The sequence below is a fragment of the Gracilinanus agilis genome, chromosome X (assembly GCF_016433145.1).
Source record: "Gracilinanus agilis isolate LMUSP501 chromosome X, AgileGrace, whole genome shotgun sequence".
NCBI lineage: Eukaryota > Metazoa > Chordata > Mammalia > Didelphimorphia > Didelphidae > Gracilinanus > Gracilinanus agilis.
Genome location: NC_058136.1, coordinates 34,860,678 through 34,874,446, shown reverse-complemented (window position 1 = coordinate 34,874,446; position 13,769 = coordinate 34,860,678).

Sequence of the window (13,769 nt, the reverse complement as noted above, 5' to 3'; positions counted from 1 at the left end):
CCTTCCTTCCTGCCTTCCTTCCTTCCTGCCTGCCTTCCTGCCTTCCCGCCTTCCTTCCTTCCTTCGTCCCTTCCTTCCTCCCTCCCTCCATTCCTCCATCCCTTCCTTTCTTCCTGTCTCCCTTCCATCTTTCCTTCCTTCCCTAGTTTCTCCTAGCTGGCCAGGTGACTTCAACTCTTCCATAGCAATCAGGTGCTGGTTTTCAAGCTTCTCTCTCTCCTCATTAGCCATTTTGGTCATGCCATTTCTATTCCAAAGAGAATTCTTCTTGGCCAGGGGAAGAGCAGTAAAATAATAGTTGAATGGCTCTGTCTTCCCTCCATCATCTCTTGCCTGTTATCTCACCTGCTCTAAACAGCAGACCCTCAACCTTTGATCCTCCCATTACTCCTGGGCTTATTCTTATAAAAAAGGCTTATTGGTGTTTTTGCTTTTTTTCATCCATCACTGCCTCTTCCCAATATACTTACTTTCCCTCAGAACTCTCCTTGATAACCACAATTAAGCAAAACCACAATGCCTCTCCCAGGCTGGGGGACTTCCTATGGTGGCTCCCTATTACTTCCAGGATAAACTGCAAACTTCTCCATTTGTCCTTGAAAGACCTTCCTATTCTGGCACCAGGCTATTTCTTCAGCCTAGAGACTCATGCACTCTTGGTCCTTTTCTCAACACAGCTTCTTGGAATCTCCTAGTTTCTTTCTAGGCTCAACTTCCAATTCCAACTCCTTCTAAGGGCCTCTGCTGGTTCTCCCCATTGTTCTGCTCATCCTCCTCCCTTCCACTCTTCACTTTGGACTCATTTGGGGTATTTGCATTATTTATTTGTGAACAAAGTCATATCCTCTCCTCCCCCTAGAATAGAAGGTCCCGGGGGCAGAGATTCTCTCCCTTCTATATTTGTTGGATCCTCTGAGCCTAGCCCGGAGCTTATCACATCATCGTACTTCATAAATGCTTGTCATACTTGATTTCATACATAGGATTTTGCGTTTGTAGTCCTCCACCTCTAATGAAGGGGAGGAAGGGAATTCTATCATAAGTACTCTGGAATTAAGATTGGTTATTACTTTAATCTGAATAATCATATCCCTTTGTGTTGCTTTTTCTCGACATTATTATGATCGTGGTTTACATTATTTTCCTGGTTCTGCTTTTGAAAATTCTGTATCTAGGCATACCAATCATCTTTATTTGCATCGTTTATGCCCGTCTTCTCACAGCTTCTCCAACAACTGATTGCTTCCATTTTTGATCATCTTTTCCATTTTGATGGGTGGGAGGCAAAATGCTCAGAGATGGGCTAACTTGCATTTCCTTCATGACTGACAATTGGTAGTGATCTTTCACATGGTGGTTGATAGATTGCATTTCTTCTTTTGTCCTGACGTTATTTTTCAAGTACCGTGCCATGCCTTCCTGTTCGTCCTCTCTACCTTTCCCTTTCTTCCATTTTCTCTCCTGGTCTCTTTGAAGTCTGGGGGTGGGAAGTCCATGTCAGGTATGAGGCAATGGCCTGGGCAAATGCATAAAGGCAGGAGAGGACAAAAATTCAAGTGGAAGATGGAGAGTGATCCAGTTTGTGTGATGGGAAGCAGTGGGAGAGAGAGCTGGAAAGGAAGGTCGCAATCAAATTTTAAAAGGCATTTAATGCCACATTTGGCTTTACTCCTGGAGAAAATGGGGGATTTTGAATAGAAAGTGACCTGTGGTCAAATGACAAGCTGACTCTCAGAGCATAATGAAGTACGAATGCTAGATTGGAGGCAAGAGGACCAGGTAGGAGCCTACTGCCTATTACCCAACAGGCAGGAGAAAATGAAGGCCTGAGTGGGAGTAGTGTGTTGGATAGCCTGATTCAGGCGAAGAGCCAGCAGATTCTTGTTCCAGTTGGGCCACTTACAATCTCCTTCCTTGGGGAGAGGCCTCAGTTTCCTCCTCTTATTTCTTATTTCTCAATCAAATTTGTTTCCTACCTTAAACATTCAGTGATGGATTTTGATACTATATCTGGAAGAGGGAGCCCTGGAGTAGGAGACAGATGACCAGCCCAGTGGTCTAGCTAGCTAGGTTGCACAGTGGATAGATGGACTGCTGGGCCTGGAGTCAGGAAGACTCCTCCTCCTAAGTTTCAATCCAACCTCAGATACTTCTTAGTTATGTGACGCCGGGCAAGTCACTTCACCCTGTTTGCCTCAGTGTCCTCATCTGTAAAATGAACTGGAGAAGGAAATGGCAAACCACTCCGGTACTCTGCTAAGAAAACCCCAAACAGAGACACGAAGAATCAAACACAACTGAACGACAACGATGACAACAACGATGACCAGACTCCAGTACTTACTCACTCTATGACCCTGGACAAGTCCCTTCTCTTTGGGTCAGATTTTCCTGATCTGCAAAGTTGAGGGCAAGGAAGTGACCTATATTACCCCTTCTGTTCTAAATCCTAGTATCCTATGGCTTAGATCTGATCGCTACTATGGATACAAAAACTAAAATGAAATGGGCCCTGCCTTCTCCAGGGAAGAGGCACTATGTCTATGCCAAAAAGACTTTTTTTAAAACCCTTAACTTCTGTGTATTGGCTCCTTGGTGGAAGAGTGGTAAGGGTGGGCAATGGGGGTCAAGTGACTTGCCCAGGGTCACACAGCTGGGAAGTGGCTGAGGCCGGGTTTGAACCTAGGACCTCCCGTCTCTAGGCCTGACTCTCCATCCACTGAGCTACCCAGATGCCCCTAAAAAGGCTTTTTTTGCGGGTGTGTGGGGTGGGGTCACGCTGACACTGATGAAGTAAGGATTCCAGGAGATGGAGATGAAGAGGGAGAACATTCCAGAAGCAGAAGATGGCACGTCATATACGGAAAGCCCAGCTGGGCTGACGTAGAGGTCAGAGAGGCACTGAAGGAATCAAATTCCCCGGGTGGGGTGGTTCTTCAGTAGGGGAGCAACAGGGTTGGACCTGAGCTTTGGAAATGCCTTTTGGGAAGCTTGATTGGGGGAGGAGAGAGCCTGTTTAGAGACTCACTAGGAGGCTGTAGCAATAGTTCAGGTGAGAGGTGATGACAGCCTGTCTGGGAGGGGGCCGCTGTGCGGGAGGAGAGAAGAGGAAGAATACTAGACGGGTTATGGAGGTAGAGTCTAAAAAACCTAGCAGCTGATTGGCTATTCCAGGCATGGCCCTAGATACTGGATGTTTCCTAAGGCTCTAGCTCTAGCGCCTACGATTCTAGTGATTCCTTTCATGTTTAAAGGATCCGATGTCTGGTTTGTCCACGGCTTACCTCCCCCTGAGCACCAGGTTGGGAACCCTTCGGGGCCCGGGGCCCAGGAAACCCTTACGTGCTGCATTTGGGCACAAAGGGAGGAGGCCTCAAGCAAAGGATGTTCCTGAAACTCCTGCTGTGTACAGAGCACAGTGCCAGGCCCCAGAGGAGACCCACTTTGGAAGAGGCAGTGTCCGTCCTTCCTGGAGCTCCCAGGCTGGCAGGGGATAAGATACAAATGCAAACACTTCTAACCCAAAACGCGACATGAGAAGCGTTTCAGAGAGGGCCGAATCAAGTGCTCTGGGAGTGCCTCGGCCTACGAAAATCAGATTACCTTGTTAGGTTTGCAAGCCAGAAATAGAAACCAATTCAAGAAAAGTTAAAAGAAATTCAGGGTTGAGAGTGGCAGGGCAAGCAATTATGGGGAAGTTGGGAATCTCGTGGACATGGCTGTCTTTTAAGCTCCCAGCCTGACTGGGTAAGGAAGCTGCCAGACTGTCTTCCTCAAAGTCACTCAGAGTCTCTGGGAATGCTGGCAGGACCAGGAGCCTGAGCCACTCCCTCGGGTCTTGCTTATTGTTGGAAGACAAAGGAAAGGAGGCTGGATGGCCATCTCTTAGGAAGATGGCCAAAGGAATCTACTGCAGTGAAACCTAGAAGGGACCTTCCAGCTCCGATCCGGGGTTGTCAGCTGCTATTCTGCCAGTCAGAGGCTCTAGAAAGCAACATTTTCATAGAGATTTGTTGGGTTTCGAATCTTAGAATAGGGAACATTAGAGCGGGAAAGTGTTCGTGTTGGCAGGGTTTGAGAAGAGTGAATAGGAGAAGAAGGACCTCAGACTATAGGACTATGGAGATCGTGGAATATTGGATTTGGAAGAGGCCTTAGAAAAGAGAATGTTCGGGGGCAGCTGGGTGGCTCGGTGGATGGAGAGCCAGGCCCAGAGATGGGAGGTCCTGGGTTCAAATCTGGCCTCAGACACTTCCCAGCTGTGTGACCCTGGGCAAGTCACTTAACCCCCATTGCCTACCCTTACCGCTCTTCTGCCTTGGAGCCAGGACGCAGTATTGACTCCAAGATGGAAGTTGAGGGCTTAAAAAAAGAAAAGAGAATGTTCCATGCTGATGGGATGTTACAAAACAAAGCCTAGAGTGCCATAGCCGAAAGAGATTCCACGAGGACATCTAGGTCAGTCCTCTTACTTTTGTGATGGGAAAACTCTGATGAAGATGGGCAGTGACTTAGCCAAGGCTGGACAACTAATAATGTCAGAGCCACTGCTGAAAGCAAACATTTGAATCATCTCTACAAACTAAATAAATAAGTTTAAAAACATTTTCGATAAAAGCAGAGATTATGAAGCCACGGTTAACCAGAGAAGGGTCCGAGTTGGGATGTGAGGCTCAATCCTAGGTCCTCTTGCCTTCAACTTGTACCCTGCCCAAGCCCCAGAGAAAGCAAACATGGGGATCGAGGGATAATGGGACAGGGGCACCATTATAGGGCAAAAATGGGGAAGTGCTTTTGCCTTCTGGGAAGGGCAGTGGCCCAAGGTCTTGTTAAGCGCCCACAGGTCTATTGTGATTTGGATAGGGCGCTTCATGTTTCTGGGACTTGGGTGTCCTTAGCTACAGAGATTGGGGAGGCTAGACCAGGCAATTTCTAGAATTCAGGAGTCTCCATTCCAGGCTCTTTTTTCCTCCCCCCTACTTGAAAGTAGGATCTACCACCTTCCTTGTCAGACACTAGCTTGTGGAGGAGAAAACAGTACTCTCCCACCCTGGCTTTGTGCTCTTAGTAGTTCAGAGAATGCTGGGAGTAGTGAGAGGAACACGGGAACTGGGGGCCAACCGTACCCCTTACTCTCTGTCTGACCCCTTCTCTGAGTCTCAGTTTCCTCATATGTAAAAAGGAAGGGGCAACCCTGGACGACCCTCTGGTCTTGGAGCGGCACCCTTTGTTTGTTTTCTGTGTGGAATAAGTCAGGACTCTTGTCTCTTTCCTCAATTTGGATTGTAGCCTCCTTGAAGGCAGGGACTTTGGTCTGGCATCCTTAAAGGGTCTCTTGAGTGAACAAATTGTTGGCTGTGAAGGTTCTTGGGTAGTGTGACTTGTGGATTCACTATTCCATCTGGGTTTTTTTTAACCCCTTCACCTTCCGTCTTAGAATCGATGCTCCGCATTGGTTCCAAGGCAGAAGAGAAGTAAGAACTGGGCAATGGAGGTTACGTGACTTGCCCAGGGTCACGCAGCTAGGAAGTGTCCGAGGCCAGATTTGAACCCAGGCTCCAAGCCTGGCTCTATCCACTGAGCTACCCAGCTGCCCCCATGTGCTCTTTTTCTGGAGATAAGTAAGCAAAGCATGCGGATTCCCCTCTCCCAGTCTCCATGGTTAGTTAGCCAGAAGTGCATCAATCTATGAAGATCAATCCAGATAGAACTCACTGGTGTGCTAATTACTTAATCTGCCTACTCTGGGCTATTGGATGTACACAGTGAGATCCACTTGGTTCGATGGAAATCACAGGCTAGGGCAGTTGCAGTAGGTCGATAGGAATACTGGCAGAGGCCTCACATGTTCAGATAGTCCGAGTTGGCTGAACCCTAGTAAATAGAACCCAGGGACCATGGATGCCATCTGACCCCGTTCTCTCGCCCTAGAGCCGAAGGAAAAGGAGAAAGAAGTGGCCTGCCTGAGGTTCCAGGGTCTGTGGCGGGGCTTTGGGGCCTAAAGGCCGTGGCTCCTCACTCGCCAGTTTGCTGCCCATTGTGGCACGCCGTGCCTCAGAAAGTTGGTGGTCTCTGGATGTTGGGGTCAGCTGATCTTTCCAACACAAGCCCCCCAGATTTCCAGTCTAAAGTCTCCATGCAGGCGGGGAGTCCAGGCCTCCTCAGTCTCTGCTCAGAGCCCTGAAGCAGCGGGGGAGGGAGGGTCTTTCTACCCCTCTAGGCAGCCAGTTCCAAGGTGGGGTCGGTCCAATCAGAAGGAGGGTTTTCTTTCTGAAGGGTCTATCTGCCTCCTTGCAGTTTCATTCCTCCCTCTGGGGCTGGCCAGGATCAATCCAATCACCTTTCCATGTGTCAGACCTTCGGAGCCTTGAAGACAGTTATCAAGGCTCCCTCCTAAATCGGTCCTGCCTTCAGCCTGTCCAGGAATAAGTGAAACACCAATAAGGCGAAGGTTTTGGTCTAAAGCTTTGGGAGGTGCCAACAAAAAGACTTTCTGAGGCAGATGAAGCAAGCTTCCCAGGCTATGTCACCTCTGGGGGCTCTTGGCATTTCCTAGGTCATCGGATGCAGAGTCGGCCGGGACCTTAAAGGCTTCTAGGCCAACCCCTTGTTTTATAAAAGAGGCTACTGAGCAATAAAATGGAAATGACTTGCCCAAGGTCACAGCTGTAATTTGAACTCCAGCCCCTTCATTCCATGGCTGGGCCTTTTTCTCTTCTCTTAGTAGTTCACACAACTTCCCTGCTCACCATTTCCCCTTACAATGGGCCGCTTTGTTGGGGGTTGTACAGCCTTGGCTCCCCTCCACCCGTCAGTCACTTCTAGCCATTAGCCAATCAGATAGCAACAAACCTGGGGTCAGACAGGGGGTGGTGGAGGGGGAAGTAGTGGAACAGGTTTGGCTGAAAAAAAAAAAACGGTGGGACTGACAGAGCCTGCCTTGGCAGGTGTCTTGAGGGCCCCCAAAGTCCTGACTCCACAGTCCCCCTTCCAGATTATTCTGGGCTGCCCTGCGAACAACGGCAAAGGAAGGCCAAGCTTTGTCATGCTCTAACTTGGATGAGCAGAGGACCTGGGCTGGAACCTCCGATCCCACCCTGACACTCTCCGGGTAGCCTTGGGCAGGTGATGCCACTTAGCTCGGTCCCAGGTTTCTGGTATGTGGAGCGGGGCGGGGTCAGACTAGTCACCTCTATAGCTCCTTCTGACTGCAGATCCTTGGTAGCCGTGAGAGCTAGGCATTCACTAATGGTCCGGGCAGGCCAGGAGTCAGAGACTGAGAAAAATGGGCTGTTAAATGAAGTCAGGCTGCTTTTCCTTTCCCCTTTCCCCTTTTCCTTTTCTTTCACGGGACTGGGGTAGCATTTCATTGTCAACTGACCTCTCAGTTGGAAATTATGTCTATGTCTGTAGTCAGGAAGGCCTGAGTTCGAATCCGGACTCAGATACTAGCCGTGTGACCCTGGGAAAGTCACATGACTTCTATTTGCTTCCGTTTCCTTGACTTAATCCACCTTGCAGGGTTGTCATGAGGACCAACCGAGATAGCATTTGTAAAGAGCACTGAGCACAGTGCTTAGCACATAGTAGGTGCTATAGAAATGCTTATTTCCTCCCTCTTCCCTATGTAGCTGGGTAATCGATCCTCTTAGTTGCCCAGGATTGCACAGGACTTGACCTTCTGCCTTCTTGACTTCCAGGCCAACCAGCCACCTTTCTGTTTCATGAGAGAATGATTGAAGGAATAGGTGGTCTCCGCTACGATATTAGGCAGTGGAATGACTAGGTCTGTCCTGTAAGGAGTGGTCCCGACTTTGCCGTTCTCTCTTCCGAGGCCCCTCCCAGCTCCGACATGCCCTGCTCATTCTAGGCCTGGCATTCTATGCAACCCGTCACCTCTTGAAGGGGGCCAAGGCCTCAGTCCACGGCCAGTGACTTAGGACCAAAGCCCAGAGTATTTCTTGAGGTTCCAGAAAGGGAAGGTGGGTAGCACTGGTGCCAGGGAGAGACTGGATGGGGCAAAGGGCTCCCAGAGGGTCAGGGGGCTGCGTGGGCACTTCTCCAAGCCCCCCCCCCAGTTTTCTGCTGTGGCAGATCCAAGTCAAAGAACAGTCAGCCCAACTCTGGTCCTCCACTGAATTACTCTGGTGGAGCAAACGTGTTAATGGAAAGAGCGAGAGCTGAACTTGGAATCAGGATTTCTGAGTTTGAATCTCTCAGCGTTACCATGGACTGAATGCCCCGAGACCAGGTAAATACATTCTCTCTTTCGGGTTTCCCTTCTATAAAATGGGACGATAACCTCGTAATTCTCCCTCACGAGGGGGTCGATGGGACCCAAGGAGAGAATGCTCGCAAGGGGTTTCAGTGCCTTTGAAAGCACTCTCTCTCTCTCTGTCTGTCTGTCTGTCTGTCTGTCAGTCTGTCTGTCTGTCTGTCTGTCTCTCTCTCTCTCTGTCTGTCTGTCTGTCTGTCTGTCTCTCTGAGAGTGGATCCCGTCGTGCCAGGCCCACCCTACGGTTGATCATTCCTTTCCTGTGGTTGGAACATCTCCTCGGTTGTTTGCCCTGGAACATGAGCTGTTGTTTCAATCTCATTCTGTCCCATGGATGGCTGCTCTCTCATAACCTGGGCCTTTAATCTCTGAACCCTGCCACAGTGCCCCGGCCTTCCTCTCCTCACAGGGGTCTCATCTTGCCCGTGTCGAGATCTGAGGCACCGCCTTTGAAGATGTAACTCAGGAATGATGGGGGCCCGGGGGAGGAAGTTGTTGAGAAAGAAATGTGGAGCGAAGGGTGCCTTCCCTAGGTCTCGGGAGAGCATGGCGGCCCAGTACGGGGGCCCCTGCAGAGGGAGGGATGGGAAAGCAGGAAAAGGCTTGGCCCTGGGTGTGGAAGTCACATCAAAGTTATAGCCTTCCTGGATTCCGGTTTCCTTGTCCACCACCTTGGAGGAGGGATTGGACTAGACAGCCTGCTGGGGTCCCTCTCAGACGGAAGGGTGCCAGCATGTGAGCCTGAATCTCCCTACGGCTCACGGGATGAAAGGCGGCCTGGTGGCACTCTGAGCCCTCCACGGACTTTTCTCTAACTGCCCAGGAAGCAGAGTGAGATTGTGGGAACAGCACCGGCAGTAGACCCTGCCTCCCGGCTCCTCTTTCAACAAGCACTTATTCAGCCAGACTCTTCGGGGCACTGGCAAGGCCGAGACCAAAGCCCTCCCCTGCCCCTCGGGAGCTTCCCTTCTACTAGGGGCAAGTGACTTCGAGGTCAAAAAGTCAGTTCCCAAATCTCCAAGGCCATTTTGGCCAGCTGGAGAATACTAATGATGGGGAGCGTTGGGGAAGGTCTCCTGTGGAAGGGGCTGTGTTTCCGCTGAATCTTTAAGGAATCCAGGGATTTCAAGGGGTCAGGGTCAGGAGGAAGAACGTTCCAGGCATGAGGGACAGCCTGTGCATGGGAAACAGCAAGTAGGCCAGTTCGACTGGAACATAGAGTCTATCGAGGGGGTCTAATGTGCAATTAGTCTGGAAAAATAGCTTGGAGTCCAATTACAGAGGACTTTTTATGCCCCTAGAGGAAAGAGAGAGCCACGGGAGCTTCTTGAGCAGGGGAGTGACATGGTGAGGCATATTCTTTGGCGGCTGGTGGGTGATGAAATGGTGTGGGGAGAAACTTGAAGTCAGGAGACCAATAGGCTATTGTCCAGCAGTGATGAGGTTTTGCCTTAGGGTGGCGGCTGCCCAGTGGACAGTTGGGAGATGGACGCAACTTGCTCTGTAGGCTTTGGGAACTGAATCTGAAGGCCCAAGGAAGGGAGAGAGATGAATTTTTTTGAGCCTCGATGGTAATCATTGCTTAATGAATGTAGGTTGAATTGAACTGAGTTGGGAGGATGGTGGTGCCTCAATGGAAACGGGGCAGTTTAGGGAGGGGGGGGACACTTCACTGCTCGTGTCCCTGCTCTCCCTTTGGAGTAACCGAGTGTTGGGAGGCAGCAAAACCAAGAAACGGTAAAATGTAATTATCCCATCTGTGCCTGTAGGGAGGTAATTAATATTTAGCTCCCCATCAGGTAGGCTGAGTGTGAAGCGGGTGGCGGCAGCGGGCAGCAGCAAGGGAGCTCCAGAAGCCCAGCTCTTACATTTGCCATCACAGAGGAGGGCAGTAACGACCGACCAGGCGCTCCAGAGAAATGGCATTTCCGCCCTGTCTGGCCCTTTTGACACGCGGGGCAGGTGCTGTTAATCTCTGCTGCACCCGGGCCAAGGGGAAAGAGGATACTGAATCCGAGGGGGGGGGGAGGATGACGACGTGAGAGCTGGAAGGGTCCTTGGAGATCATCCAGCCACCCCTCCCCTTGTTTTACAGATGGCGAAAATGTGACCCAGAAAAGGGGCTGGATTTGCTCAAGGTCCCGTAGCCAAATAAGGGCAGAGCTGAGAATTGAACGGAGGCCTTCTGCCACCCAGAGCAGTACTGGGTCAAGTGAGATGGGTGGAAGTTCTTATGGGCATAGTGCCTCCCCCCAGTGCCCAGAGGTCACTCTTCTGGCTTCTGGTTCCTTTTGAACTTCATGCCTCCGTGCCAAGCCTGGAGGTGTGTGTGTGTGGTGAGAGGGTACAGAGAGGGGGCATTCAGATTATGTCTCTAAAAGCTAACGACTCCCCTTGTTGGGCCTTGGGCTTGAAGCCCCACTGGGCTACCTGTTGGCTGGGCCTTCAGGGGCGGCTTCCGAGGGAGACACCTTGTATCGGCCATTAATTCCCACACCGGTGTCCCCTGAGTGTACCCATTCCCTCTGCTTGTCTCCTTGGGTCCTAAATGGCAGCCTTGTTACCCAGCTCCTGCAGCTGGCTGTGTGGGCGGGCAGAGGGGAGCTCAGCAAGAAGGGGCCCACTCCCCTCCCTGCTCTGCTCCACTAGGAGTCTAATTACTTGGTCGAGGGGGAGGAGGAAGAGAAGTCAGGAGGGGAAGAGAAGGCCCCAAACCCAGGCCCTGGGCCAAAGCAAAAAGGGAACAGCTTTCAGAAAACCTCGAGTTTCTCTTGAGAGGATTTAAAGCTAGAACGGACCCTGGCCATCATCGAGGCCCAGGCTGCTCGGGCTTTTTTGTGCCTCTGGCAGCCTGCGGAAGCCCGTGGACTCTCCCTTCTCAGAAGCCTGATGTGAAATGTGGAAAGGACAATGCCCAGGATTACCTAGCAAAGCAGTTAGTGAAATACAGCCATCGCCACTGAAAACAAAAGCAAAACGAATGCGTGGAACTCGGGTCTGGCCCAGCTGGCCCTGCCCTCTTCTCATTTTATAGAGGAGAAACTAGGAGGAGGTCCAAGGTATCACCGGTAAGAAGTAGCTGAGCTAGGATGCCAACCTTGGACTTCCGACTGGAAATCTAGGGCTCTTTCAGCCATCCGGCATCTGTTTTTTTCTCGCCTCCCCCCATTTCTGCCTCTTCTCCATCGCCATCACCACACTCTTAAGCCCAGCCAAACAGCTAATGCCCGAGTGAGTTCCTGGCCCAGCATTTTCCCTGTCTTGCCGCAAGAGAGGAGAATACAAAATGGAGGGCAGGCCACCTTACCAGCCATTCAGAGGGCCACCTGGGGCTCACCCTGGCAGTGCTGGCTGGGGAAGAGGGACTCTCCGATTTCCGATTGACATGAGATCTAAGGAAGTTGCCTTCTAGACCCGACATCTAGTGTCCTAAGGACCAACCCTGCCAGCTCTGGCGTTGCCCTGTTCTGGATTCAAAGAGCCCTTTGGTTCTAGGTGCCTCTGGGCCTCTCTTGTGTTCCTGTAGTGAGCCGAACTGAAGGCAGTGAGAATGGAGGCTTTCCAAGGGCAAGGTGGGAAGAGGGAGCAGAAGTCGTGTGGTCTAGGGAAGGAAGGGGAGACTTCTGCAGGGTGAGCCCCGGGCAGCACTCTCCTCAGTGGCCAATGTTCGAAGCTCCAATGTTTTGGGGTCTTTGGCTTTGTTGTGCCTTAGTGGCTGCATTTGGAATGTGGGGTTAGTCTTGGCAGACGACTTTTCCCCGGGATTGCCGAGGAGAGACCTCGGATTCCTGGGTGGGGACGGAGCCAGCTGGCTGCTTCCCTGGGCCATGTTACTTGCTTAGCCGATGGAGCGCCTCCTTGAATCACATGCTTCTGAGAAAAGAGACCACTGAGAAGGGCGGAAGTGCCCACGGGCTAATAACAATGAAGATATGGGGTTTGTGCCCAAGGTGGGGAGGGATGAGCAGCTGGCTAGAGGCTGCGGCACCCCGACTTCATAATCATTGCCAAGGCCGTCTCTTCTACTTGAGTCTGGGTTCCCCATCCAGGACATGGGAACAAGAATGCCTGCCTCTGCCTCCTGCCCAAAGGCAGTCTGGGAGAATGGAAAGGCCCCATCCTTTCTTTTCTTTGAGCCTCAGTCTCCCAGGCTGGCCACTAAAGGAGAGGTTGCACTATTTCATTTCCCCCCCGTTTCTCCCAATTCTGTTTTGCTTTTTTTGTTTGTTTGTTCCAAAGGTCTCCCTAACTTTCACAATTTGTGCTCGTTGTTCTTAAGGACCCTTCCAGCTGGAACATTTTCTGTTTTATGTTCTGAGGTCACTTTAGCTCTGACATTCTGTTCTTTGTTTCGAGGGCACTTGCAGCCCCACTGTACCGGATTGCGAGGTCCCTCTCAGCTCTGACATTCTGAGGTCACCTTGCTCAAGAGGCTTGTCCTGATGTCCCCCAGGGATGCAGGGATGCGGGGATGCAGGGGCGAAGAGATGCAGGGATGAGGGAATAAGGGGATATGGGGATGTGGAGATGAGGGGATGCTGGGATGAAGGGATGAAGGGATGCTGGGATGCGGGATTGGCCCTCTCTTCTCTCCAGAGAAAGCTCTGCCTTTTTATTTCCTGTCTAGCCTGTTCTCAGTCTCCAAACGCCCAGTAGAATGGAAGCTCCTTAAGGCCAGGGATTCCCTGGCCATTGGAGAAGTGGCCTCTGTGGCTAACACTTGTTGATTGTTTCCCAGGGCTTTGAGATCTCTCTCTTCCTTCTCTCTCTTCCTTCTCTCTGTCTCTCTCTGTCTCTCTCATATCTTTCGACTCAGTTTCTCCAAAAGACCAGAAAGGCTGGGCTCCCATCCATTTTCAGCTGCAGAAAAACTGAGTCTCCAGGCACTTGCTTCCCTAATCCCTGCCCCACCCCCCCAGCCCAGCTGCTCGAGCCTTAGAATTTCGGGGTAAGGGGGGAGACCACCAGGGCTCAGCCTAGGCTTTTCTAAGTCCAACCTCCCGGAGTGGAGGTTGCCCAAACCCGCCATCCTTTGGGGCAGGCTTTCTGGGGCCTGCTTTATCCCCCGGAGCAAATTCCTTTAATGACCTTCCTTTACAGCGTGGGAAATCCAAGTGGGATTAGGAAATCCTTGGGGCCTCCCCGATGGCGATGGCGGCAGCCCATCCCCACTCCCACCCCACCCCCACCGCCCTGGGAAGCTGCCAGCCCCCAAACCCAAACCCGGAGGCCCCATGCAGCGCCTCAGCCCCAGAGCCAGCCAGCCAGCCAGCCAGCCAGCCAGCCAGCCAGCCAGCCAGCCGCCAAGTTAAATTCAAGGACTAGAAGGGATCCTTGAGGCAGCGAGTGAGTGAGTGGGTGGGTGAGGGGCAGCCCCGAGCCAATCAGGTGTCGCTGAGCCTAGCCCACGTGCTGAAGCCTTCCGCCTCTCCCAGAGACCCTGGTGAATGGGGACTGGCCGAGTCAAGCAGGCTGGTCGCTGCCACCCCTGCCC